General features: G+C 35.8%; 1 long non-coding RNA gene across 1 annotated transcript; it reads left to right on the top strand.

Moving 5' to 3' along the window:
* The first annotated feature begins 24,502 nt into the window (after positions 1-24,502).
* LOC310899430 lies at positions 24,503-27,072 on the top strand. The gene is made up of 2 exons (XR_014584282.1): positions 24,503-25,047; positions 25,712-27,072. It is a non-coding gene; the product is annotated as an uncharacterized lncRNA (long non-coding RNA).
* Positions 27,073-27,902: the final 830 nt, after the last annotated feature.

Genomic DNA, 27,902 nt, shown 5'->3' with positions numbered 1-27,902 from the left:
TATTTCAGAGACTCTCTTAAATTCATAGGTTCTTTCAAATACATGGGAAGTTACATTCTGCCCATCTTTAAGCTATTTTACCCATAGACAAATCTGTGCTGTCAAAACAGGCTTTTAGAAGTTGAACAAAATCCAAGAAACCCAAGCTACATACATAGTAAAAGTTGGCACCAGTTTATCTACAAATTCATAACCACAACAACAGCAAAATCTACAGATCTGAATTTTTAGGCTATCTTGTTTAGCTCAAGGGCAGTTGCTGATGTAGGCAATCTCACACCTCAGATGCTAAGGATATAAAGACATCACATTTATTCTTTATATTTATTTGTTATGACATTGCCCTGGAGAAAACTAACGTTACTGTTAAAAAAGTAATATGCATCATGCAGTGAATGATAGTTTGATCTGTCATGACAGAAGGTAAAAAACATGTGAAAAGTCTGCTATCTTCAAATTTGGCTCCTTGATCCTTTAGTAAAAAATGTGTTCCATTTGTGGCAAGTGTTATTAAAACCATACTGATTAATGCAAGACATAACCAAACATCTTAAATCTTGCAAACGATTTACATAGCATTCAATAGTCTGTTGCTTTTTTCATTCTATTTACTACACACAGAAAAATCTTTCAGCCTTATCCTCAGAGGCACAGCTCAGATGCACCATGAACATTTCTGGTAGGTAACATTTCTTCTTTTCAAAGGGAAGAGTAAGAAGAAAGTAATGCAGTCACAACCATACAGTAATGTCAAAAGACAATAAATTTCAGTGCAGGATAAAGGACATCATTCTGCAGTGAAACAAAAGTTCTGCTTGCATAAACAGATGATACATGTGACATAAAGAGGACCAGATGAATGTTTAAGTATTTTGCATTAACTACTATAATGTAACTTCATGTGCTTTGTGGAGTACAATATTTTGCAAAGATTTTTCTCTAAACTCACAATTCCAAGCAACTGTACTAAACAAACCATTAGAACCACAGTGGTTAAGGTTATATCAACACTTCTCCGTGCTTTTTCTAGGCACTACAGTTCAGTTAGGTAAAATTTACCTCGGCCTGAAGTCTAGTTCAAAGATAAATCAAAGCTTACCTAATTTGGAAGGAAACTGTCTGGAATTCATCATGCATATGAATGAAGGGAGACCATTAGATTAATGATGTTTTGGGATCTATTTTGCATATACTGGATAATGAAGATATCTTTAGAAGAATTCTTACACAAATTCAGTACAACCTTTCCTCCAGCTATTGTAGGCATACCTACTCACTACGTTGTAGACATTACCTATGAAGTACCATTCCAGAAGCTGTGTGACTGTACTGATATGGTTTTACAAGACAAGCTAACATACTCTGGTTTGACTCGGGGGGGGGGGGGAGGAATTATTTATCTGCCGTCCCCCACCAGCAGTAAACCTTTTAAAGATGCTAATTGTGTGAACAAGCATCAAGATCATTTCTGTCAGTTCTTGGGGTGGTACATCTACTTACATAATCATATTGTGTGGAAGAGGCAGATAGGGATGAGTGAAGAATAGAACTCTGTCACTTGTATCTTGTGATGTGAGGGGGGACAGACCTGTTCCAGTTTCAAACAGATGAAAACGCTGTTTTTGTGAAAAGCAACATAGAGTCAGAAAAAAATAAGGTGATTATGTAAAAGAGAAGGGAATGGAAGGAAGCCAGGCACAGCAATGTGCCTCCTTTTCCCATTACCTCTGAAATGCACAATATCTTCACTGTTCAGCCCCCTTCTCTTTTTTGGAAGAGTGGGTCTGACTCCCTCTGCATTCTTGTCATGCTGTAAGTGTAGGGGGGCTAAGGATATATTCTTTTTGAGTTTGGAATTTGTGCAATCTGACAGCAAGATTAATAGACTGGACCATAAGGATTCTTGCTGAGCACTCTATTAAGCCAATAAGCACTGAACTAAGAAAAAATTGCACAATGGACTGTAGTGACTTTTGAACAGCTGTTCTGGTTTACCATGTCCGAACCCCACTTTTAAAATAATTTCTAAAGTTATTTCCTCTTTACAACAAATTCTTCCAGTTGTCAGTACAAAACAAATAAACATAACACAATCCAACAGGTTTTTTTTTTTTCTGTTTTCATTATATGTGCAGAAGTGACTTTCCACCTTTACATCTACTGTGCTCAGTTTTATATTTGTTCTAGTCTCCCTTTTTCTACTGTGCCTCATGCCTTATTCATGTCCAGTTAGTCTCATTTTCCTTCCTACCCTATTTTTTATCTCCTCCAGAATAATTGTTTTTCTTCAGCCTTATTGTTTTTTTTTTCTGTTCTTTCCTGATTTACAGCAGATCGCATTAGTCCCACCCAACTTTGCTATTACTCTATTTTTGCCTTCAGCTTAACCTCTAGTCCATAAATCCACAAACCCTAACTTGCCTTCCACTCTAGTGCTTGCTTAAGTAATATTTAATACATTTTGTCTTCTCCTCCTGCCCCTATGTTACAGACCACAGGCTTTTTGAGGCCCTTAAAAAGGCAGTTGGCCCCATTTTGTGAGGATATCTTGCACAGGTGCTGGGAATCAACCAGAGACAGTGGATTTAAATGTGTTTCCAGCCAAAACATTTCTATTCTTGCAAAATGAATAGAAATTTGGGTGTATCTCTGTGGTTGAGCAAGGTTTTAGATATTTTTCCCAGCCTTGGTTAGTACTGATAATGAGAAGAACTAGGGAGAGCAGTAGGATGTGAGGGACTCTACTGACAGAGGAGCAGCACTGTCTGACCTATGTGAAGGGTCAGTAATTACCAATTATGATTAGTCTTTTATATTTAATAGACTACCATACCTGAGGTATAGTACTCAAGATGTTTTCTAAGTATCAGTGAATTGTATCTGTGACACGCTTTGTTAACGACAGGCAGGAAGACAGAAAAGATTACAACAGTCAGAAAGAATTGAGGGAACAATATAATACTAGATGGCTTACTTCTAAAGGATCTTAAAGGATGGTCTTGAAAGACAATGGCTATGTATCCACTTATGTATCTTGAAAAGTTGATGTGGCTAGACTGACCTTGATGTATAAACAGATCATAAAAGGTAGAGGTGTTAAATTGATGATGTAGCTTACAGATCAGAAGTTAGAGGTTAAGCCTTTCTTTGTGTAAAAGAAATCCTGGAGATGATGATATAAGCCTTTTAAATATACCTCTTGGTTTCCTGGATGTATTAGAATTTGTTCTTTTACTTGATTTATGACATGTGAGATCTAACCATCTGTAGGAGGGTAGATCTGAGGAATGGATGCTGACCTGGCTTCTGACCTGAAATCTGTTGCCCAGAATGTCAGGTGATGACCTAAACCCACAGCCCTCTTCATTCTAACATATAACTTATTTGAAAGGTTCAGGCAGAGCCTGCAAGTTTCTTATCAAGCCACCTTGATAAGGCACTTTTAGGTGTGCTGTACTGACTGACTCATCTGTAATGCTGAGGATATGATGTAACACTGTCAGCAGAGGAACTCAAAAGCTTAGCAATCCCATCCTACCTGAGCCAGAAACCCCAGGCCCAGTTAAAGAAATATCTGGTTAAAACCTATTCTGACAGATAAATAAAACTGTTCAGTGGTGTGTGCTAGAAACATTTTCAAAATTTACATCTATGGAATCTTAGATATGGGACAGTATATTACCTTATCTCTGTTTTGTGATTTTGAGGGTTATCACAGATTTTATAGGCTTTTAGACACTCAGTTTTCTGTATGGAAAGTTAGAATTCTTTCAAAAGAACCACCACAAAGAACAAAGTACTGGTCTAAACAGGATCTAGTATGTCCTAGCTTTGAGGATAGACCTAGATTTGAGGTTAGATCTAGTCAGGTTTGTCAAAGAGGATTTTAACCAGCATAATGTTCTTAGAATGGGAAAAAATGCTGATGAATCTGAATCAGAAATCACTTCTATTCACACAGGTAAATAGGTCACAAAGTAATTGAGGTTGAGAGATGGGTTTGGAGGTCAGACTAGAAGGTTATCCCAATGAACCAGATCTTCAGGCCATTTTCCTGTCTTGCTGATTTGTTTAAAACCATGAAAGGCTCAAGGGATGGCTTCAGTCAAGTGGTGCCACAGCTGTTACCTTCAGATCTTCTGGGATCTCACACTCTGAAGGACTCAAGTAATTCTGGGGTTTACCTTGTTATGAATTTTGGGAAGACACTAGACAGACAGATTTTATGATGAGTTTCTTTCAACACCTCTTGACACACCTGCAAATATTTACTGTATGGAACCATTCTGGTTTTACAATTCAGTAAAAGTATCGGAAGCATGGGAAATAAAGGACAGCAGATTTTCATGATGTAGAGGAACAATATTTTTGATTATTTGAATAAAAGTTTTCAGCATATCAGACTCTGCTGATGTCTGAAAACCAAATGCAGTATTAAGGTTTCATGTCACTGGATGAGGTGGTTCTACATATATATACTTATTTTTATAGACAGAGTCTTGAGAACTAAGTTTTCTTCTTTTTATATACTGCTCCAGTTTTGGTATTTTGTGTTTGAACTACACTGAGTGTAAGATTATTTGAAAAGGAATTCATAGAACAAAATTTTGATGTAGGCATGCATGTACTGATCATTATCAATTTTAAAATGGAACTTAAAGAAGATGGGAAAAAAATAAGGAAATCTTCACACACAGCAGTGAGACTCATAGGCAAAACAGGTAAGTACTGTATTAGCTAATTTAATAAAATTTGGGGGTTTTATTGTAGAAAAATTTTTTTTTTTTAATTTCTCAATTTTAATTTATTGCAGCCCACTTGACTATCTTTTAGCAAATCTTTTAGCTTAGTTAGAAACAGTGGTAGTCTCTAGAAATGATTATATGGAATACATGTTTAATGGCCTACTCCAAAGTCTGCTTTCACTAAAAGCTTATCACTCAAGGGGATGATTCTCTGCTAGGCATCAGACTCCAACAGAACTTTGCAGGTGTTAGGCATATTTGTCTGTATAAGAAAGATATAGTGTGAAAAGAGAAAAAAACTACCTAGTTGCAAGTAGGAAATAGAAGCCTTGTGCATATTATTTTCTTGAGTGTATCATTTAACCTTATACCTTGCGAGCACAACAGAGGCCACATGAGACACACAATGAGATTAACAGTTGTCTGTACCCTTTGCAGACTTGAAGAGCTCTTGACGTTGGCTTTAACACAGTCCAGCCAGGAAGAAGGAAGGAAGGAAGGAAACAAAGAGACTAGACATATATTGCTAAAAGGGCAGTTCCTGGTAAAGAGAAAGCTTAGTGTCTCACCTAAAGAGACTGAAAAAATGCTGCCTGATTTAAAAGGGAAGAGCTTAGTGTTTTGTTATCTGTAGAGTGATTAGCAAGGCAATTCTGCATTAGAGTAGCAGAAGGTGAGACAAATTAACACATAAATTACAGGAAAAAAATAGGAAAGAAACAATTTACTGACATTTTCTTTTACCCAATCCCTACATCCTGCTCTATCTTTATGGATGAAAAGTGGAACATGAATTGCCCAACTCTCTCTCTGTTTTTTTTTTTTCCTTTTTTGTTGTAAAACAAGTTTCTTGTAAGTCTTTCAATGAAGTTCTTCTAGATTCATAAATTACCATGACAAAAACAGCATCTGAGATTTGAAGATGTTATTGCATGCCTCTCCATTTCATATGTTCACTTGGTCTTTTAAAATCAAAATATTACATTAAATGTGAATATTTGCTTGCATTGCAAAATGTGACACAATTAAGCTGATGGGTAGTAAAAACTGAAGTAAAGCAAGATTGCCAGAAGGTTAATGAATTCTATGATGACCCAGATTTGATATCATATTTCCTCTATACAGTTTAGCCATTCTTTTCTTTTTTCTATGTCTGAGTATACAATTCAAATATTATCTCTGAATAGCAACACTTGTCAGAAATAAATTTACAGCTACACATAAAAGACAGTCAAACAAGTGCGTGGTAGCACCACCAAATACTTTTGTAACACATACCAAAAAAATTATACCTCCAGTGTGAAGAGCTTCCTGGGATTTCTGCAGCTGACTATCAAAAGAGAAAACATTATTTCTAGGCCATTATATCCTTTTCAAAGCCACACATATACTCATCTCATCTCAGTGACAGACTTGATGAATTAATTCACATGAGAAAATTAAGCCAAAAGCTGTTAACGATGGTGATGCTTCCTTATCTCTCTTTCCCCCCAAGAAGCAAGAGAAAGGAGGCAATGAGCATCAAATTTGCAAGAGTTCGTTTTGGGGACTGAACTGACATTCTTTAATCCCACCGTGGTCAGTATTTTCAACCAAAAAGCCAAGTGTTTAACAAAATCTCTCCTCCTGAAGAGAAGTATCCTGGAAATTTTCCATTTCCTGTGGTAGCTGCGAGGTTCCCAGCCCCTTGAATTGTATGAGGCAGAACCTTCAAACTGGTCTGTGTGTGGCTGCCAGTGGCTGTGTAGCAGTGTTTTTCTTAACAGCTGGGGAACTTTAGAAATTATAATAGAAAGATTTTCAATGACTTCCCAATTATATCTGAATATGACTGGAGTGCTTCTTTGATGTTGCCAGCATCATATATGAAAGTATCTAAGTTTTCCAGATGTTTCCTCAATAAAGTAAAGCAGTTCAGTTCCCAGTGACCAAATCTTCCCTATATTTTCAAAGCTTCTTCTCAACCACAAAGAGAAATCCTAGATGAATTAAAACAATAAAATTACAGCTAGACAACTCTGTTATCTGTGTCCAAGTTGGGCTAGAGTTCACAGAAATTAATAATCGAAGTGTGTTAAGTGCAAACCTTTGGATGGGATCTAAACTCAAACCTGTCACGTTTGTACCTGTTGGAAATTCAGATATCTTCAGTGGCTTTTCTCATCAGTCTTCAGCTCTGCTGGGAGGGAAAGGAAATACAATGTTTTGCCTCAAGTACTATTTCAAGTCCTCAGCTAACACAACAATATAGACATTTCCAAAGGATTTATTATCCCATTAAGTTAAATTTAAAGTTTAAAATAAAGAAATAGTAAATAAAATTCTAAAGATAATATGTTTATTCAGGAAGTACAATGGTACTGTACGGTTGTCTCTTCTGATATAAGGGCAGGTATCTTTTATAAAGAGTATTTCAAAAAGTAATCAAGAATAAAGAATTAATTTCTTTATTCTAAGCCATATTCTGGCTCCGTGTCTCAGGAATTCTGGTGTTTAGTACTAATGGAAAGGTCTTGCAGCAATGGCATTCACAGGTTTCATCATCCCAGGACAAAATTTATAACACTGCCTTTGGTACAAGGTCCCTTTTAGTGCCTGATAGATTGAAACTCCATCAACCAGAGAATGACTTTAACAAGATATTGAATTAAACTTGCATTACTACCAACCACAGATGGAACTTCATCTGTTGTAACAGCCACAATATTTAAGAACCCTCAACCATTGCACTGAAAATATTTAAGCAGATCTTTGTATATTTTATGTTTTGCTCAGTGTCTTATGGTAACCGTGAACCATAAGTGCAATTTTACATTTATAGTCTCATCTGAATAGCAAAAGAAGAAAATCAGTTTTCAAAATGATTTGAAACTGATTACTTACAGGTTTATTCATGTTTTTGTTTTGCAAAAACTTTTGAAACATTCGTGCTGAGAAAATATGAATAAATTATTACTAAAAACAATAAATATTGCTTTAATGTTTGCAATGAAATAATTTGTCAGCTTATGCAATATTGTATTTTTAGAATAGTTTAAAATATTAATAAGTTATTTAAAGACTTAGGGATGAACTGTGGTGCTACTGAGCCTGGCTGACTCCCATTGACATCTGTTCTGGCTAGGATTTCAATTTTATTGTGTTTTAGTCTTCTCCATGCTCATCCAGAACTATCAGAACTATCCAGAACTATCGTGACCTCTGGGGACGTTCATCTGCTTTTCCTTCCAGCCACATTCAGCAATGCTTATGGACAAAACTACCTCCTTTGTAAATACAGTAGAGAATTTTTATATTTATATACAGTAGTAGTAGTTGCATCTGCAATTACAGTTGACAATTCAACATAGTTTTGCTTACAGATTTTCATTCTGGACTTTTTCACTCTTAAAAGAAGTGATCACAGAGCCAGATGATAGTGTCATGCTAGGGTAACTCAGAATGTACCAGAAATACTGATAAATCATGCAAACTCCAAACAATAAATAGCTTAAATTCCATCCACATTTGGATCTTTTTATTTTTATTTATTTATTTTTTTTTAATGAATAAAGTCCGTTTTAGGAAATTTTAGTTTGAGGTATTTACTTTCAGAGGAGAGTGACTTGACTGAAGAATGATTTGGTAAATCAGGGGAGAATTTTTTAGTTTTGTCCTCGGCCAGAAGAGGTCACCCTTGTGTATGGCATAAAACGAATCTGAACCCTTTACCCCTTCCAGTCCATCGCAAATCAGTGACTTTGGTTTGCATTCAAAATATCATGTCCAACTTCCTGAATTTGTGAGTGTTACTGGATTTCAAACTGGACCCAGGTTCAGAAGCTCAATCCTTTTTTTGGCTAAGCAAAGAAATTCTGCTGGTGGTACCGGTAGCTTTCAGTACTCGTCATGGCCTGGAAATCATTATTTATTTCTCCCTGTGGTAAGATTCACATCAGATCTCTTGCTCATGTAAGATTACATGAAGAAAAACAGATCTGAGGTCAATATAGTTATGTTACTAGGTAGTCAGTGAAAAGCAAAAATAATGTGTATATCTTCCATTCATTTTACTATACAACATTCAACATTTTTGGGGAGGGGAAGAAGAAGAGAGAATAAGAAAAATTTGTTTTCAGCCTTACTAAAACCTCTTATTTAAAACAAAAATATCCTTTTACACTCTGTTTCCACTCCTGCTGTTGAGAATTGGAAATGCAAGAGATGTCTTCTTACGACTACCGTACATTCCCATACTACTTAATTAGGTGCAGGGGTTTCTAATGCAAATTCAGTTCATCCTCCTCTCTAGACACAAAACTATGACTGCTCATCTGGGATTTTTTTTTTTTCCTTTCCTTTCCCAGTTTGCCTTCTTTAAAAGAAAAGCAGTGTCCTTTCACACATGTAACCAAGATCTGGAAGTCTGCCAGCATCTGTCTGACTCATCATTTTCAAAAGATACTGTGAATGCTGGGAATCAAATTCTAGCTGTGAGACCAAAGGTAGACACTTGAGTGCCAAATTCCATTGCCACTTTACCATTTGAGCGCACTTTAGTGAAAGAATGCAAAGTAGAGAGCAAAACAGCTCTTTCTGTTGCTACCCTACTACCAATCATAATAGAGCCAGCATGGTTCTTTATACTAAAATTATGAATAATGTACAAAAGAATTTTAAAAAATACCTTTAGGCTATAAAACTGAGACTAATCATAGTATTGTTTTTCATGAAAATAAGACTCGCTTTGAAGTATTTATGCTACTTCCTTAATATTCCCTTGGCTGTATTTTGTTTTCATAACATTTATTCAGTTAACTTAGTTATTTTTTTACTTTTCTGGTGTTAATACCTTTTTTCTTTCTTCCCCATTCTTTTGATTCATATTTTTGTTTCTTTGTTTTCTGAGGCTGATTTATCTCTGTCAAAAATTACTCATAGTGCGAGGCATTGGACACAAAACTTTTGTCTTTTGCTGCAGAAAAATGTGTTTCACATGGAGCTGTTTTTTTTTTTTTCTTTCAGGCTTTAAACACTCTTCTCCATTCATGGAACATGAGGACAAATTTTTAAACCCAGCAAAGTAAAACTTAGGTGTTGAATTTTTAAATCTATACAGTCCTAACCAAATACTTATTTCTACAGAGTCTGGGAGATGATACTACTGAGGGATTTCATATAATGTAAGTACAAGTTATAACCTTCAATCCATATGTAAATTGCTGCTATGTCTTCAGGGACCTGCCTATTGTTTCTTACAAAGAGTGTTGTGAAAAGTAGACATTTTGGTTCACATTATTACAATACATTTTGAACGCTGGAAAGGAAATATTAGCATAATATCAGTGCAGACAATCAACATCTACAGGAATCATAACCATAACAGGCTAATATTCTCACTGGATCTATTTAGAAATAAATTACTTGTATTTCTGCTACTTGAACATGACACAGGGACTAGAAAAATTTAAGCAAAATTATTATTGTTTAGATTGCTGGGTCTTGCAGCTTGCATATCTTGTGGTAAAGGTGGTGCTTTTTTATTTTTTATTTTTCCTTTTTTTTTCCCTTTTTTTCTTTCTTTTATTTCTCTGTATATAGTTTAGTCAAATTTTAGTTTTTTAGTATCAGATATGGCTCCCAAATGGTAATGAGATTTTATGCTTCCAGTCCCTGCTCTGACACATAAGTACATAGAAGCTCAAATCACTGAAGTTAAGGACAAAATTCCCATTGATCTCAGTGGGTTCAGGGTTTCACCCCATGCATCTTTGGAGACAGCACTTGTACTTCATAACATCACAGTGTTTCTTTTGACAGTAAGTAAACCAAAATGATGTATTTTAAAACTTGTTGGGTTTAGCCAGTGTATTGCCATGACCCACATTACTCATACCAATGTTATTATAAGTCTTTCTGAATAAGCTGAAAACTCCCGCCCACACACACCTCCCCCCACCTCCCCGTTAAGGGAAAATTGCAGTCATATGTTGTATACTAAGTAAAATGCATATTTATATATGTACACATGATACAACATTCATTTAAATCTATTGATATAATTGATGTTGTAACAAACAAACAAAAAACACACAAACCAACAACAACAACAAAAACTTTTAGTCCTTACATTTGATAATAGGAGCAGATTAAAAATTCCTTGATGTCAGGGTGGACCTTGTGGTCAGACCTTCTTTTCACATGTGCTGAGATTTTAATAAATTTAAGCCAAAAATTCAGATTTAAATTGATTAAATGTATATAATATTGTATAACATCATGCAACAATGTGTATGGTAAGAACAAACAACAATTTCCCATTTATCGTGTTACTCAAATGAAGAATATTGTCTAATTTCTGCAAACTTAAAAATTACCATGTATTCCCAAATCAGAAAGTAAGAAAATTTCCTTATGCTTAGCTTATTCACATATTTTCTATCATACTGAAAATAGTTACTTTGTTAACTAAAAATGCCTTTATTCGAAATGCCCAACAAAGCTTCCACAATGATCCATGGATCTACGAATCACAGATAACATATGGATTTAAGACAGTGTATTCCTTGTGAACACTGGAGACACTAACAAGTACCCTTTGCAATATACATCATATCTTTTTCAGATTAAAAACACAGCTCAACTTCTACTGAATTTTAATAGAAAAAATATTATTTTGCTTATTGGAAACATCAGGCATTTTTCAAATAATACCTGCTAAAATATTTTCAGTACAGATCTGGAAGAACTAAAGATAACAAAATCTACAAGACTTTCAAAAGAAGACTTTCTTTGCTTGCTGTGCTTTTAATAGGCAAATTACTTGTAACGTTTTAATGGTTTATTATAACTGATATATGACTGATAACTGGAATAACCCTGTGGAAATTCAGGTACTCCTCTACTATTTTTTTATCATTTTTCATTTAGGCTGTTGTATGTTTCATGAATATCATAACTGCTTTTCAAATATGATAATATTTATTTTGTCTATATGGGGTATATCACATCTAATATTCCATTTTAATATAACTCCAGTTTTTCCTGAGCCCCTGCTATGTAGCAAATTTGATGATTACCAAGTATTTTTTCTCCCACTTTTATAACAAATGTTGTGCACTGAATACTATTTGACAAAACAAATATCTGCCTAAAGTATAATTGATCAGCTTATTGATCAAGTTTGGCATTAACTGTCTTGCTAACTGAGAAAGACCTTATGCAGCCAATGTGTGAATACAACTTCAAGGTCACAGCAGTTCAGTCTAAACAGCATTAGTTGACAGAGGACCCTGGGAAAGATTTACAATATACCTCCCTGCTTTCTAAATGGTGTATTTATTATATTCTTCCAGATACTCTAAGAAATAATGCTGTTTAGCATTAGCTGTTGAGATCCTGCTGAACATCAGTTTTTCTACAGCCAACGCTGTTGGGGGCAAAACTAACAAGATGTTGACTTCCACATTGCCTCCAAATACCCCTTATTTCATTCTCCCTTCCATGCATAATCACCCTCAGCTCTAGAGTATTTTTTTTTCTTTCCCAGAGGATATCCAGATTTCTTCCTGAATCAAAGAAGCAGAAAACAACAGTTATAGCCACCAGACTGGATTTGCTACCATTTTGAATAAATGAAGCCAAGACACACAATTTTTGGTATTCAGAAATCTTTACACTTCTGTGCCATTATGGCAGCTCTTCGGGAATATAATCCATAGAGTAGTAAAGAAGAAAGATAAGATATTCAAAGTCATAATATTTCTGAAAGAATTTCTTTTCAAATAAGACCACTGTAAACCATCATTAAACAAAGCGTCCACAACAAGCAGAAAAAAAAATACTATTTAAGAAGAACCTGTGCTAACACGCCTGTCCATCCTGCCCTTCCTATCTCAACATTTTTTCAGAACCATCATATGTGTCAAATATGTGATTCATTGGGAAAGTATCTACAGAAACCTTGTGTTTAAAGAATATGGGTTTATCAGCCCTTAATAATAGGATTAGTTACAAACATTGTTTTTGCCTCTTCACTCTCTTCTGCTTCGTCAGTCATGAGCCAGCCAAACTCCACTTATCAGGCAAAAATTCTCGAATGGATTCTGAGCTCCTTTGAGTACCCTACAGCAGCCTGTAGACTTTAGTCTTCAGTATTTAAGACATGAAGTACTGAAATCACTCATTTTCATGCTGTCTTTCTTAGAAAACATGTATGTAATAGTTTTTTTCCATATTTTTCCACCAAGTCATACATATTGAACTGCATAAGAATGATAGCTACAGTTCCATTGTGAATTATTTTTGTCTGATTTAATATCAGTCACTGCTTGTTTTATGTACTTATTTACATTCAAAGGTTGTTCCAGAATTAAACAATCTGAAACAATAACAGAATTAAACATGTTAATTTTCATTGCTTACCACAAAACATTTGCTCCATGCTTGATTCATACTAGAAGAATGTAAAGCATAATGGATGAAGATTAGCAGAAAGGGCATTTATGGCATAAAATATAACCTTTTCTTCCATATTCAGTTCCAGGTAAAACTTCATGGTACAGGAATGCACGCTTTTCAATAGATGTCAAAGGAAGACAGGTGGAAGGTGGATGGATGCTAATATTTTCAGTATTCATGTCTAAGCCATTTTTCTTGTGAAGAAAAATGCATTACCTTGCATTACAGCTATATCTTTGAGTTAACTGCAGAACTAGTCATTGGTCTTGTCTTAGGCATACAGTTTTAAAACCAGTGCATACAACACAAATATACTTAAAGATTTTCTTTGTCTTTCCTTCCTTTCTTTCTTTCCTTCCTTCCATCTTTCTTCCTTCCTTCCATCTTCCCTCCTTCCTTCCTTTTATCTAATCTCAGTATTTTTACTAAAATAACTACTGCCTCTATTTTTGCTAATCCTCAAAATATATAAAAAAGGAAAATCTAATCTGGAGACAACATACCACAAGACAAGTACTGAAAAGTTATATCAGTGATGTCTCTAAGAATATAAAAATACAAACATTTAATAATAATAATAAAGATAAAATGAAAAGAAATAAATGAAAGAAAGAAAGTAAAGACAAGGAAAAGCGAAGAAAGGCAAGAAAAAGCAGAAGTGAAAATCATGCCAGAGAGATGAAAGACATATTCTGTAGAATGAATGAGTTCCTGATAACATAATTGTTAATAGGTACAGAAATATGTAAAAACTGCTAGGGATTCATTTTGCAACCACTTTTCTAAGTCTGCTACAATGCACTTTTTGTATATTTAAATTCTAATCAGGCTTCTAACCCTTTTTCCATTAAGTCTTGCTCCTTATTTTATTGTTTTAACAGGATTTGAAGAACTAGAGAATTCAAACAGGAAATGCTAACATTAATTTACAGATTTTTGCTGACAGTTTGATTATCCTTGTATCACCAGAGCAATCTTTTCAGCACATTGATGGGTAATTCAATGTCAAATTTAGTGTAGCCAAAATGACAACAAATATATTAATGAACAAGACTATAGTTATTTCAAAACTGCTGACCCAAATAATATGTAAGCAAATGGGAGCAATGTAAGCAAACAGGGAAAAGGTACAACATGTTAAAGAGCGTCTTATTTTGAAACCAATTTTGGTGGCTAAGACAATCTAAAATAATATCAGTATTCCAGGTAATTAATGTTCTACAACCATGTTTTTCATTAGTATTAAAAGAAATTACACCTCTTGATGCTAGTTAAATTAAATAATTAAATGTGGGTTGTGAAGATAGGCACATGTGGTTTAGGTTTCTTTCACAATTGCAACTTCTCTCTCCTAAAACAGGCACAAAATGAATCCACAACAGACATTTGGAAAAAAAGAACTTCACAGCCCTTCCTCAGAGGAAGAACTATTTCTTCACTTTGTATGCATGCAATCTCTTTGACAGGAAAAGAAATAAGAATGGAAATACATACGAAAGTATGCAGAATACTCCATAGATGAAAATCTGTGTTAGTTCTTTACCAATTGCTTAAAGGGACAGGCTTTCAGCCTTCCTCCTGAGTGCAAGAGGCAGGGAGGGATGAGGGTCAGCCTGGAAGCAAAACAGGAATGAGATGACAATGAACAGAGGGAGGGAATAACTGCTTCTATGTCCTCCTCTTGCAACCCTTTGAATACTGTCAAACATGGAAATGGAGAAGAAAATGTGTTTTACCATGCTGAAATTTAGTTTCAGTACAACAGTTCGGGAGTGAGTTCAGAGGAAGAATGTTGCTTGGCTTCTCCAAGCTGAGTTGAATTTGGCTGCAGTATTACAGAATTGTGGTTATACTCACCTACATATGCAGTGTGATATGGGTAAAGTAAAGTAGCTGGCACATCCACCTAAGAGCTTAGAAAATTAATGGAAGAATTGAGGCAGCTCTAACATTTCTAGCTGGTGAGGAATTCAGGAGAAAACTTTGTAACAGCCTGTGAAGCCTTCAAGCATTAGAAAGAAAGAAAAATACATAGAAAATTGTCCTACAGTGTCTTCTTTACAGCCCGTTAACTCCTTTTTCCAAGTTTCCTCCGTAGGGTTTTGCTGCCACTGCAAGGTGCTATGAAGATAAAATGATAAAAATTTTAACAAAATTTCTGAATTTTGAGTGGGATGAAGCCCATTCCAGTGTTTATTGTACATAACTGTCATTAAAAAATAATAAAAAACAGAGTTGCTTTATAAATCCTACAAACTATTTTCCACAAAAATTAAAATAGATGAATCTAGGCACCACTTAGATTTATCCTCTAATTAATGTTGATATATATGGGGGGGAGGGGGGGAAGGGAGAGGAGGGTGGCATGTAGGTGTGGTTTCAACATGCACATGCAGCTCTGTAATTGTTGAAACTATAGCTCATTAAGAACAATAATGGGGTCATATATATATATAATATACATGATTTTATGACTGAGATACCATGGTTAGATTGCAGGGTGCCTTGTAGGTACAACTTGATACTCACCACTGAGCCTTTTTAGCCCTGTTCTCCTCTGTAGCAACAATTACCACTACACTCAGATAGAGAAACATAAGAGTTGATTTAACGTATGCCAGGCTCTGAAGGATGCAGAGCTGTTTAAAAGTACAGCCTAAGATCAAAGTGATGCAGTTGCAGCCACACACCCTGTTTTTCATCTTCATGCCATTTCGCTTGTCAGCAATAGAGACACCAAATGCATTAAGAACTTCTATTCCACCAGGAGATCACTCTTACTCTTAGATCAGCCTTAGATATTTCTTCCCCTCCTGAATTATTTGGCCTTTAAACCAGATGACACAGTTCAGAGCAAAGCCAATGTATTGGAGAATTTGTTGTGTTCTATTTCTCACTTTTATCTGACTGTGTCTCCTATATTTTTATCTCCGTTTCTAAAGGAATGTGTTAAAACATTCCAACTCTTCAGATGTATTAGTGGTACTGCATAAAGCATGTGAATTGTGCATACCAAAAGATACTGTATTAGATTATGATTGCCAAACTATAAAACTTTATAGTTTTTGCTTTATATATATACGTATATAATGCATTGAAACAGATATAATCACATACGATTAAATGAGACTAACCTAATAAAATCCTTTCTCAGTGTGCCTGTAGTACTACTGGTGCCTTTTGTGGGTACAAATTTTGGTATATTTCTTTGAACCAAATGCTTAAATATATGACCATAAGACCATATACGGATAAATTGATATTGGACCAATTTCTTCCAACATTCCAGCTTTTTAGACATGGAAATAATAATAATAATAATAATAATAATAATAATAATAATAATAATAATGTATATATATAATATGTAGTTTTGGTGAACTTTAGGAAGAATGGGGAAATTTCTGAAAGCTTCTTTTTTTTTCTTTTCTTTTTTTTTTTTTTTCAGAGCTCTAAGGATAAGATTTGGCCTCAGAATTCCCTCTTTCCTCCAAACTATGCTGAAAGTGTGGCTTCTTGCCCTTTTTCTTAGGACTCTGACAGATGTTCTCCAATGAATTTAACTGCTATATGATAAGACGTGATATTCACTTCTTATCTGTTTTCCTGTCTACCAGAATTTACTGGCCAATAGCAGGAGAGATAGAAGTAAACATGCTTTGTTACCTGACTCATTCAAGTTCACAGCTCAGAACATTAATCTGAGTAATGCAAGACAGTGGATTTATGTTAAAAACAAGCCCATGAAGAAAGACGGTTGAGGCGTAGGCGTGTATCTGTTTTAGTATATTCAACTTGAGCAGAGGGGCAAGGAACACAGCCAAAAGTAGTAATTTTGTAAAGTAGTGAAATTAAATCTACTGGAGCCTCTATCTTTGCTGATCCGGATGCTTCTCAGGAGTAGATAAGCTTTCATAGATGATATGAAGGCCAGTGTATTCATCGAGTTTGGTTTTGGCTTGAATAGAGAACAGCTCTCCTGGGCTACAGGCAACTTGTTTGGTCTAGAAGCTTCCAAAGGGAAGGAAAAATTATTTGATCCAACCAAGAAGCACCTCTCTGGCACTTTCTTCAGTCCACATCACCTTAATTTGATTGTCTTCAGCAGAGGTATTTATGATTTTTAGTCACAAATGAGAGAAGAATCAGATCCAGTGACAATATGGCTGGACCATGCTGAACTAAAATTAGAACTAACCAGTATAATAATTTGTCTATATTGCTGGATTTTCACACGTATGTGTGGCATTCAGCTACGTACATCATGAGTAATAATGATGAGGGTACCAAAAAAATCAATAGGGATGTCATTCAAAATTCTCTGGGATTCCCACCTAATGGGAACATTTTTATTTAACCCACCAAGCTGTTGACCAGATACTAAAGGTGAGTTTCATGCTCTCTGCTGTCAGAACAGATGTCTGCCCTCCCTTCTCCAACTTCTTCCAACCATACATGCCTGCTATTTACCTTCTGTCAGTGAAAGCACTTCTCTTTCCCCACAGTGAACTAATTAAGATATCAGTGAATAAACACTAGTCCCTCCTTCCTACCCCCTCCTCCCTCCCCCAGGTGAATAATTTCCTATCATAATCTCACCAACCCAGTATCAGAATGAGCACCAGTCAGGAAGATGAAATGACCCTTTAGCTGAGGATTGAAAAAGGAAAAACAGTGTTGCCTTTTTAGGGTAGGAAATAGCTATTAGGCTGGTTCTTTTGTGATGTGAAATCCTAACCTAAATCTTTTGGCTGAATTTTGAAAAGAATAAACAAGTTAGTGTATGATACAACAGAAGACTAAGAAGCATTCCAGCCATAAACCAGTCACAGAATCATGGAATGGTTTGGGTTGGAAGGGACCTTAAAGATCACCCAGTTCCAACCCACGCCCCCTGCTGTGGGCAAGGACACCTCCCACCAAACCAGGTTGCTCAAAGCCCCATCCAGCCTGGCCTTGAACACCTCCAGGGATGGGGCATCCACAGCTTCTCTGGGCAACCTGTGCCAGTGCCTCACCACCTTCACAGGAAAGAGTTTCTTCAAAATATCTAATCTAAATCTACCTTCTTTTAGTTTAACGTCATTAACCCTCATCCTCTCACTACACGCCCTGATGAACATCTTTCCTGTAGGCCCCCTTTTGGTACTGGAAGACCACTCTAAGATCTCCCTGAAGCCTCCTCTTCTCCAGGTTGAACAACCCCAACTCCCATGGTCTGTCTTCATAGGAGAGGTGCTTCAGTCTTGACCAACCTCATGGCCCTCCTCTGGTCTTGTTCTAATACCTCCATGTCCTTCTTGTGCTGAGAGCCCCAGAACTGAACACAGCACTCCAGGTGGGGTCTCATGAGAGCAGAGCAGGGGGGGAGAATCACCTCCCTCAACCTGCTGGCCTGTCAAACACTTTAACCTGCATTTAGCTTTAAGGAGCAATGTATCGGACTCAACCTTTGTATGTATTGGGCCAACATATTGGACTCAACCTTTGGTAAGAAAATGGTAAGAAAATAAATCCTGTAGGCTCCTATTCAAATACCAGACTATATTTTTATTTTAAAATGTAGATAGTACTTTAGACAGTATTTAGATAATTATGTCTAACTACAGACAACATAGAGAAAGAAAAAATAGAAGAGGCGTTTGGCCAATTTAACTTTACCTTTCAGGCTTTGTACCAACTGTGAGAGCTGTAGCCTACAAGAACTTAAAAGATAAAAATTAATTTTTAGAGAAAGTACAAAACCATAAATTAAATATTAACTTCACATTTCCTAATTATTCATTTCTTTTCTTATTCTTAAAAACTCTGTCACTTTAGTTGGCAAGAAGCTGCTACTTTGTTCTTGATCCTCAGTATCCTAAGTCATAATCATAAAAGAAAACATGAGAGTAATACCATTTCTTAGTGCTATAACACTGTTATAACGCACATATTAAATGAAAAATATACATTTGTCAATTTAGAATATCAAGTTGTTATTATCTATGCGGTGTTACTGTTTGACACATTTTGATTCCTAATACAAGGAAATTAAATCTGCAACTTTCATCTTGCTAGAGAACTAACGGTTTTGAGAGTCCTTTTTTTTTTTTTTTTTTTTTTCATCTGTGAAGCAAAACAATTAATATAGTGCTGTAAATGCAACATGATTAATCATGGTCAGTACTCTGCAGCTGCCATGTAAGGGAAGCTGGCCAAGCAAGTCCACCAGCACTGTTTTCGTGACCTGACCTAGTATGATGAATGAGAAGGCTCTAGTTAGTGAAAGACAGAGATCCTGGCCCTAACGTATGGGTGTGCAATTCCAAGGTACATGTATTTGACAGCCAAGAAGATTGTTTCACTGGATACCTGTGGAATTGCAAAGGGGAAATATTAACTATTTTTGTGTTAAAGTATAATGACAGATTTATGCTTATAAACCAGATAAATAACAGAGAGAAAGCAATGACTTTTTTTTCTCATGCTGCCAGTGGTGTTTCTCTGACAGTCCTATATTTCTTCTGAGAAATTCAATTTTAATACTATATGTCAGATAAAGATTCCAGACATACCACACACATTAGCTGAAATTCCATTCCATTGCTCATCCTCCTCTGCCTGTCTGCAAAGCCTATATATTTTCAGTATTTTTCATTTTTTCTTGAATTTGATTGTACTGTACAAATGTTGACCAAATCACAGTCTGTTATTGCACAATAACGTCGACAAATTGTACTGCCCTTTTTTAGAGGGCATACTATGCAGATTTCACAGATGTGTATTGTTAGGCAACCAGACACACAAAAATGTGCACTTGAGGTCAAAGCATGCACAATCTTTATTTTCTTTCCTTCTTCCCCATATGCTATCATTCATGTCTCAGGATACTACAGCTCTTTTTTATCACAGCATCCTCAAATACAAAGCAAGCTTGATAACTGCCAAATCTTGTAAGTTCTGCAGCTTCACAGCTGTGGTACATATGCTTGAGTGGAAATGACAGGAGAACATCATATTAAGTCAAGCTCAAAATGAAAAGCTCTAGGCCACCTCCAACTGAGGTACTGCAGAAATGATGAGATGATCAACTAATCTGATCTTAAAGAGTCTTTAGAGACAGAGGGAATCGTTCCAAATAGTCCTCAATGCAATTAGACAAGAAAGGGAAAAATATGGGAAGGGCTACTGCAATAAACATCTTTCTAATAAAAGGTAGGCAGAAGTGAAAAAATGAATGGTTGCATTGGGAATAGAAATGGAACATTTTCTAGTTTGATATAAACATTGAACAAATAAACAAGGAGAAAAGATTACAAAGTGTCTTGTGTAGAAGGTTACAGGAGGGATGACACTGCAGCAAAATTTGTTGGGTATTTAGTGACTCATATTATGTGAGGACAATGAGCTAAACAAAAACAAAAACAAAAATATATACTTTTAACTTTCTAAATATAAAAGAAATAGGGATTAGCTTTCAAAATCATTGACAATGTTTAGTAAACCTCATGCTCACATCTGAATGACATTATGTCCCAGTGAGCTCATGACTGTGTCTTTACAGCTAGCCAAAGCAAGCAGTACAATTTTTATTTCTCTGTATGTCTGAGAATATATCCCCTCCAGTGAGGAAACACTGAACCTAATGTAGAAATAAAAATGATGCATAAACAGCCATGATTTTCTTCTAATCATTACTTTTCCTGATTATATTTGAACACATAAATGTCTTCAGGTACTGAGGTCCAAGGACAAAAAATAAAATGAATTATTTTATCCAACCATGTGTAGTTTAAAACACAGTAGCATTTGTTATTAATTTTTGTACATAAATTTACTAAAAGACTGAAATAAGTTTGTGAGGGTTTCCTGATATGCCAAAGAGATGTAATATTCATTCCTTATTTATTACCAGCAATTCTTGTATTTAGTTAATCTAACAGAATTCTTAATCTGTACCAATGCATAAAAATTAATAAAGGTAAACACGTATACAAAATTTGCATATTTGCAAGAAGCCAAACTGCGTATCATCATATAAATTTTCATCAAGCCAAAATCCAATCATCCACCTCCAAGAATGATAACATAATTGGGAATATTTAGATAACTGAAGTTGTGGATGTTCCTCAGCCAGAATTCACTGAGTGTGTATAGTGACTAAGAGTCATCTTCAGAACACTGAAGGCCTTAATTCAGAAACATCTTGCATTATGCCTCTAACTGCCTATTTTGTCTACCTATTTTGGCTGTCACTGATGTTAGACTAGTTCTAAGCCAAGTTTTCTGGTTTCCTTCCCAGAGGAAGGAAAGAAAGAAAAGATATCCTTCTGCTGATGCAGTCTTGTTCTCTACTTTAAGGTACGGAATTAATTTGCATTCTTATCTGTGTTTTTAATTATTTTCTGAGTTGTATTAATATAGGTTCTCCTGAGCTAAATTGTTATTTTCTGTCCATATTTTAAACCTCTGTTGGATACCCTCTTATTATTTTGCAGTCTTCCCTCGGGTACATAACTTCTCTCAATTTATTAGCATCTGCAAATTCTGTTAATGAGCTGTTTGCTTCCACCTCCAGATCACTAATGAAGATTAAATAAAACTGGATTCTGCACTAACCCTTTGTGTCCCAATTCTCCAGGATATCACACCATTGATTTAAATGAAATGACACCATCAAAAAAGTGGAGAAACAATGGAGATTCAAACCCTGTAGTAACTATCAAACTACATCACTGTTTTTTCACTGTGGATGTTTGTGAGTTTTTTTAATCATTTTGAAATCCATTCATGAAGATAAATTCTGGAAGGAATGTTGCAAGTAATTTTAAAAAAGGGAGAGTGGAGTACAAATAAATAATAATAAATTGTGACATAGTGACTTTTAAGTCAGGCTATGGGTGGATTGTTGATGTTATGTGGGATCTCTGCTGATTTTAAGTTAATATGCTGTAATCTGTGAAGAATTATTGAGTACAGTAAAATAATAATAATAATAACAATAACAATAATAACAATAATAATAATAATGGATGTTAAGAGCTAGCTCCCCTACTTTTCTAGACTTCATCAGAGGAATGTTTGATCAAGGTGGTTCCAAATTAGCACTGGAAATCTACCACATTGACTGAAAAGTACTGCTTAAGATTTCAAACTCTATTTCAAGAAGCACTAAAAATATTCAGCCATGATATCTGAAATCCCACTTAAAGCTCACCAGCTAGAGTAGAAAATCTATAGTCTATATTTTCAGTAAGATATCCTTGCCTGTACAGTATAAATATGCTGTATCAGAAGAAAACAATCATTACGTACATACCAGACTTCGAAAAAGCTCCCTGCAGTAATTTATTTCCCCTTCCTGCTCCTCACTTCCCATCTTCCTTTCTAATGACACAGCAAAGAATGAAGAATTCCACAATAATCTTTTTTGTGTGTCATGTACAGTCACCTCCTCTATTAAGTAGCAATTTAAACAATACAGTTTTATCAACAATGAATTACATGTGATTTTATTTTTTTTTTTTAATTTGCTGTCTGGTACTGACTTATTTAGGATTTCTATATTAAATATAGCTCAACTTGAATTGAACTGAGAGAACCATCATCTATAAATGAACATTTGTAGGTCATGGAGGTCATGTAAATGCCTTAAACTCCAATAAAAAAAGAAACGGTCAAAAGACTGGATGTTAAGTGCTCTTCTGAGAAACACCTGGTGGACATTGTAGAATCATAGAATCGTAAAAGATGAAAAAGATCATCTAGTCCAACCATTCACCTACCACCAAAATTGCCCATGAAACTGTGTCCCTAAGTGCCACATCTACACTTTCTTTAAACACCTCCAGGGATGGTGACTTCACCACTTCCCTGGGAAACCTGTTCCAACGCCTAACCACTCTTTCTGTGTAGAAATTTCTCTTAATTTCCAACCTGAACCACCCCGGTACAACTTGAGGCCATTCCCTCTTGTTCTATCAAGAGTTACCTGGGAGAAGAGGCCAACCCCCACCTCACCCCAACCTTCTTTGAGAGCAGTAAGGTCTTCCCTGAGCTTCCTCTTCTCCAGACTAAACAACCCCAGTTCCCTCTGCTGCTCCTCATAAGACTTGTATTCCAGAGCTTTCACAGTTTCATAGCCCTTCTCTGGACATGTTCCAGGACCTCAATGTCTTTCTTGTAGTGAGGTGCCTGAAACAGAGTACTCGAGGTGTGGCCTCACCAGACCTGAGTACAGAGGGACAATCACCTCCCTGGTTCTACTGGCTACACTATTCCTGATACAAGCCAGGATATTATCGGCCTTCTTGGCCACCTGGGCACACTGCTGGCTCATGTTCTGGCAAGTGTCAACCAGCACGTCCAGATCCTTTTCCTCTATACATCTTCCCAGCCATTCTGCCCCAAGCCTGTAGTGTTGCATGTGTTTGTTGTGAACAAAGTGCAGGACCTTGCACCTGGTTTTGTTGAACTTCATCCCATTGGCCTCAGCCTATCGATACAGCCTGTCCAGGTCCCCCTGTAGGACCTTTCTACCCTCTGGCACATAGATACTTCCTCACAACTTGGCGTCATCTGCAAATTTACTGAGAGTGCACTCAATACCCTCATCCAAATCATCAATAAAGATATTAAACAGGATGGGCCCCAACACTGACCCCTGGGGAACACCACTTGTGACCAGTCACCAGCTGGATTTAACTCTATTCACCGCCACTCTTTGAGCCCAGACAGTTTTTATCAGCAAAGTGTGCCTGTCCAAGCCATGGGCTGCCAGCTTTTCCAGGAGAATACTGTGGGAGACTGTGTCAAAGGCCTTTCTGAAGTCTAGGTAAACTACATCAACAGTCTTTCCCTCATCCGCCATGCAGGTCATCTGTTCATAGAAGATGAGGTTGGCCAGGCAGAACCTGTCTTTCATGAACCCATGATTCTTGGGCCTGATTCCCTGGTTGTCCTGCACATGCTGTGTGATTGCACTCACGAAGATCTGTTTCAAAACCTTCCCTGGTACTAAAGTTGGGCTGACAGGCCTGTAGTTCCACAGGTCCTCTATACAACCCTTCTTCTAGATGGGTGTCATATTAGCAAGTCTCCAGTCAGCTGGGACCTCTCTCTGACCAGGACTGCTGATAGTTGATGGAAAGCAGCTTGGCAATCACATCTGCCAGCTCCCTCAGCACCCTCAGGTGAATCCAATCTGGCCCCATGGACTTGTGACAGTATTGGTGAATTAGCAGGTCTCTGTTTCCACCTGAATTATGGGGGGTTTATTCTGCTCCCCATCCCAGACTTCCAGGTCAGGAGGCTGAGCACCCCAGGATAACTGATAACTGACTATTAAAGACAGATGTAAAGGAAAACACTGAGAACCTCAGCCTTTTCCTTGTCCTCAGTAGTCATGTTCTGTATTAGGTTGCATATGTTCTTGTGAATAAGGTACTGTTAATAAGTCCACGCTGGTGTGAATACTCAGCTACAATGATTTGCACAGCCATCAAGCCAAGGTGTTATTAATCTCCACACAGCACGGGTGTGGATTATTGTGTCCACATTTAGGTCCCCTAATTCAAACAGGATATTAAGAAACTGAAGAGCACACAGCAGAGTGCTACTAGATGGCCAGGAGCCTGTGGCACAGAACCTATGAAGAGTCTCTGAGATATCTGGGCTTATTTAGTCAGGTAAAAAGGAGGGTAAGGGTAGCCTAACAGCAGTCTGCAACTGTTTGAAAGGCAATTAACAAGATGACAGATTTTTCCTCATTATCTACATCCTCTGAATATTTTTGCCTGCAAAATCACGTAAGAATTGTAAATCATGGGATGATGCACAACAAAATCTGTTAGACTTCTCTGACCTGCTTCTTCCATAACAGGTGACTATTACATAATCTAGTAATGTATCCTCAAAAGAAATGGAAATTGGAATCATGGTGAACCCTGTAGAAGTTTTTCATCATTTTCTTAATTCCATAAGAAAGGTGTATTTATAGTGACCAGCTGCTTCATTTTCCTAATGTGAGATTAGAATATTTAAAGGATAATTTCTTCTCTCCATTCTACATGGTGAATATGTTTGTCTCTGGTTAATGAGGAGGCAAAAAGAAATTTAAAGGCATAACCATGAACTGTAGATAACTGATAAGAGTTATGAAAATCAGCTTTGAATTAATAGCAAATTTAAACTTTATACTAAAAACCTTACATTATCCAATCTCACATAGAAATAAATTTTTCTGAAAGGTTCTAAGGAAAGATTGAAACTTCAATTGTCCATAGTAAGATCAGAGGGGTTTAAAATTGCATGATGATTTTAATAATTTAAAGGCTGCTGTTTTAATTATATGGGTGTATATATATATATGTATATATCACTGGTACTGTCTGAGCCCTCTACAAACTCAGTGAATGTTTTGCAGACAGAAATTCATCAATACTTTGGTTTTAATGGAAGATTTCAATAAATGTATTATGAAATACCAAGAAGAATTTAGACTTAGATCTCTCAGAGATTTTAACACTGCCTCTTCCATTCTGCAGAAAGTCAAGAGGAGCTTTACCCTTTGTTTGTATGGGAGATAAACATCACATCAAGGCACGATACTTTTTGAAAAAGATATTCTACTGGTATTGGAACATATGTTAGTCAATGAAGGGAAGTGATGAAATATTCATTGATAAAGACTTTACAGAAGAACAATATGAAGTGCATAGTGGGGCACAGCTGTGCATGGAAAAAATTCCACTTAAAAGAGAGTTCCAATAAACTCTTTCTTTCTATGAAACTGAAGACTAGCACTATCATCAAATGGCATTCACCAGTTTAGCCAGAATTAAGAGACCTGTCTTACTATCATAGACATAATTAAAAGTTTTTTTTTTAATTAAATAGTTTAGTTTAAATAGTTTAAATAGTTTTTTGTTTTTTTTTTTTTTAATTAAAAATTAAGCATCAGGCATGTTTGTTTTAGAGTACATCCAATTCTCTAAAGTGAATGAAATACACCAATGGAAAATGATTAAAAATGGTACCAGGAGGATGATCAAAGTATTGGAAAGCATGCCTTATAGTCTAAGACTCAAAGTCTATCTATTTAGAGCATAAAAGGGAAGCTTTTGGAGAGATTTGATCACAGTGAATCATAAGGGACTGACAAATTTCTAAATGAAAAGTTCTACAATGTTTCACCCAATGATGTAATAAGATCAAAATGTAAGAAGTTATTGTTAGAAAAATTAAAACCAGAAATATTGTAAGAATTTAAAAAATTAAAGATTATAATACACTGGAAGGAACTACTAGGAGTATTGTGAATCCTCTCTCTCAAAATATTTTGCTTTTGGAAGTCATCTATTACTTAATTAATTCAGGGGTCTGTATTACATAGGAGAATAGAGTAGAAGATTGGAGTGTTCTCTTCTGGTCTAATAATTTTAGCTAATATATAATTTGAAAGTGTGTTAAAAATTTCTGGATGTAATGCAAATGAAAAGAAGTATTCCAATGACATTTATTTGTGAATGTGATACAGTTTCATTTTTTTCAACAGCAAAAACATTATCTACTGCTCTCTCTTTCTAATTAGGATAATATGTTTATCATGATGTCAATTATTCCCTGCTAACCTTAAATAGAATTTTACCAGTCTACCTTTAATATGCTGGACATTTAAACGCCCATCCAAAGTTCTTCTTTTCTATAAAACTGCACATACAGCTCAATTAAAACTGCAGGAATGTGAACTATGTTTTAAAGTCCCATAAGCCTTGAAATCTTAGAGAGTTAAGGAAAAGTCATTTCAGAAATCCTTCTTCAACTATGTAAATGCACTGAATTAAATACACGATTTTTGTTCTAAATTCATGTAGCAAAAATGTTCTTACAGGTTTTCCAGATAAAACAGCTGATTCAAATATATAAAGTTCAAAAGATTTTCTCCTAAAGGAGCTCTTTCTCTGCAGTTTGGATCTTTAACAAAAAGCTTAGTGCAGCTCTCATTTCAAGATCACTTCTTATGAAGGTTCAAAAGAGCACAGAGTAGACTTTCCAATATATGTTTTCTCTTAGGTTGCCTGACATGCTACTATTGCTCTTTGTCACTTTATCAAGTTACTTTTCAATGAAAACTGATTATTGAGACTGACAAGAATAATGGATTTATTCTTCTCAGAGGATGTTAAGCTACACTTTTGGAGAAAGGGGACAATCTTAAACAGATGTAAATTCTATTAAACCTTGAAACTTTTTAAAAATATAATAACATTTAAAAGAAAATTAGGATTTTTTAAATTGTAAAATATTGCTTATTATTGTAGAGTGAACCAAGCAGTCCTTTTGATTTAAGAGGTCTCTCTATTTTCTGCATTTGATGTAAGATCTTCATAGGGAGTAGGAACTGAGGGATTGAGATTTTTCTGTCTTTGCTACAGAAGGTGAGAGACCACATTTTTCTTCTATGAATTTTCTAAACAGTTAGTAAACTTGAATGGAGATACCTTTCAAATTTCCTTCTTTATAACAAGGCAAAAATGGGAGAGGCACAAAGGACAGACCAAGTCTATGTTTTTGCCCGGTTGAAAAAATTGTTTTGTGAGAAAAAGTACTTCAGAATTTAAATAGGGGAAATAAAACATTATTTTTTTTTTCCTAGCCTACTGATTAATTTCTCTGTTTGTTTCATTCACAGTTCTCCATTTTTCTGTTCATTTCCTTATGTAATTTGACACACAT

Source organism: Anser anser (genome assembly GCF_964211835.1).
Source record: "Anser anser genome assembly, chromosome: 4".
Lineage (NCBI taxonomy): Eukaryota > Metazoa > Chordata > Aves > Anseriformes > Anatidae > Anser > Anser anser.
Note: the sequence above shows the minus strand (reverse complement) of the source record. Positions and strands in the feature narration are given on the sequence as shown.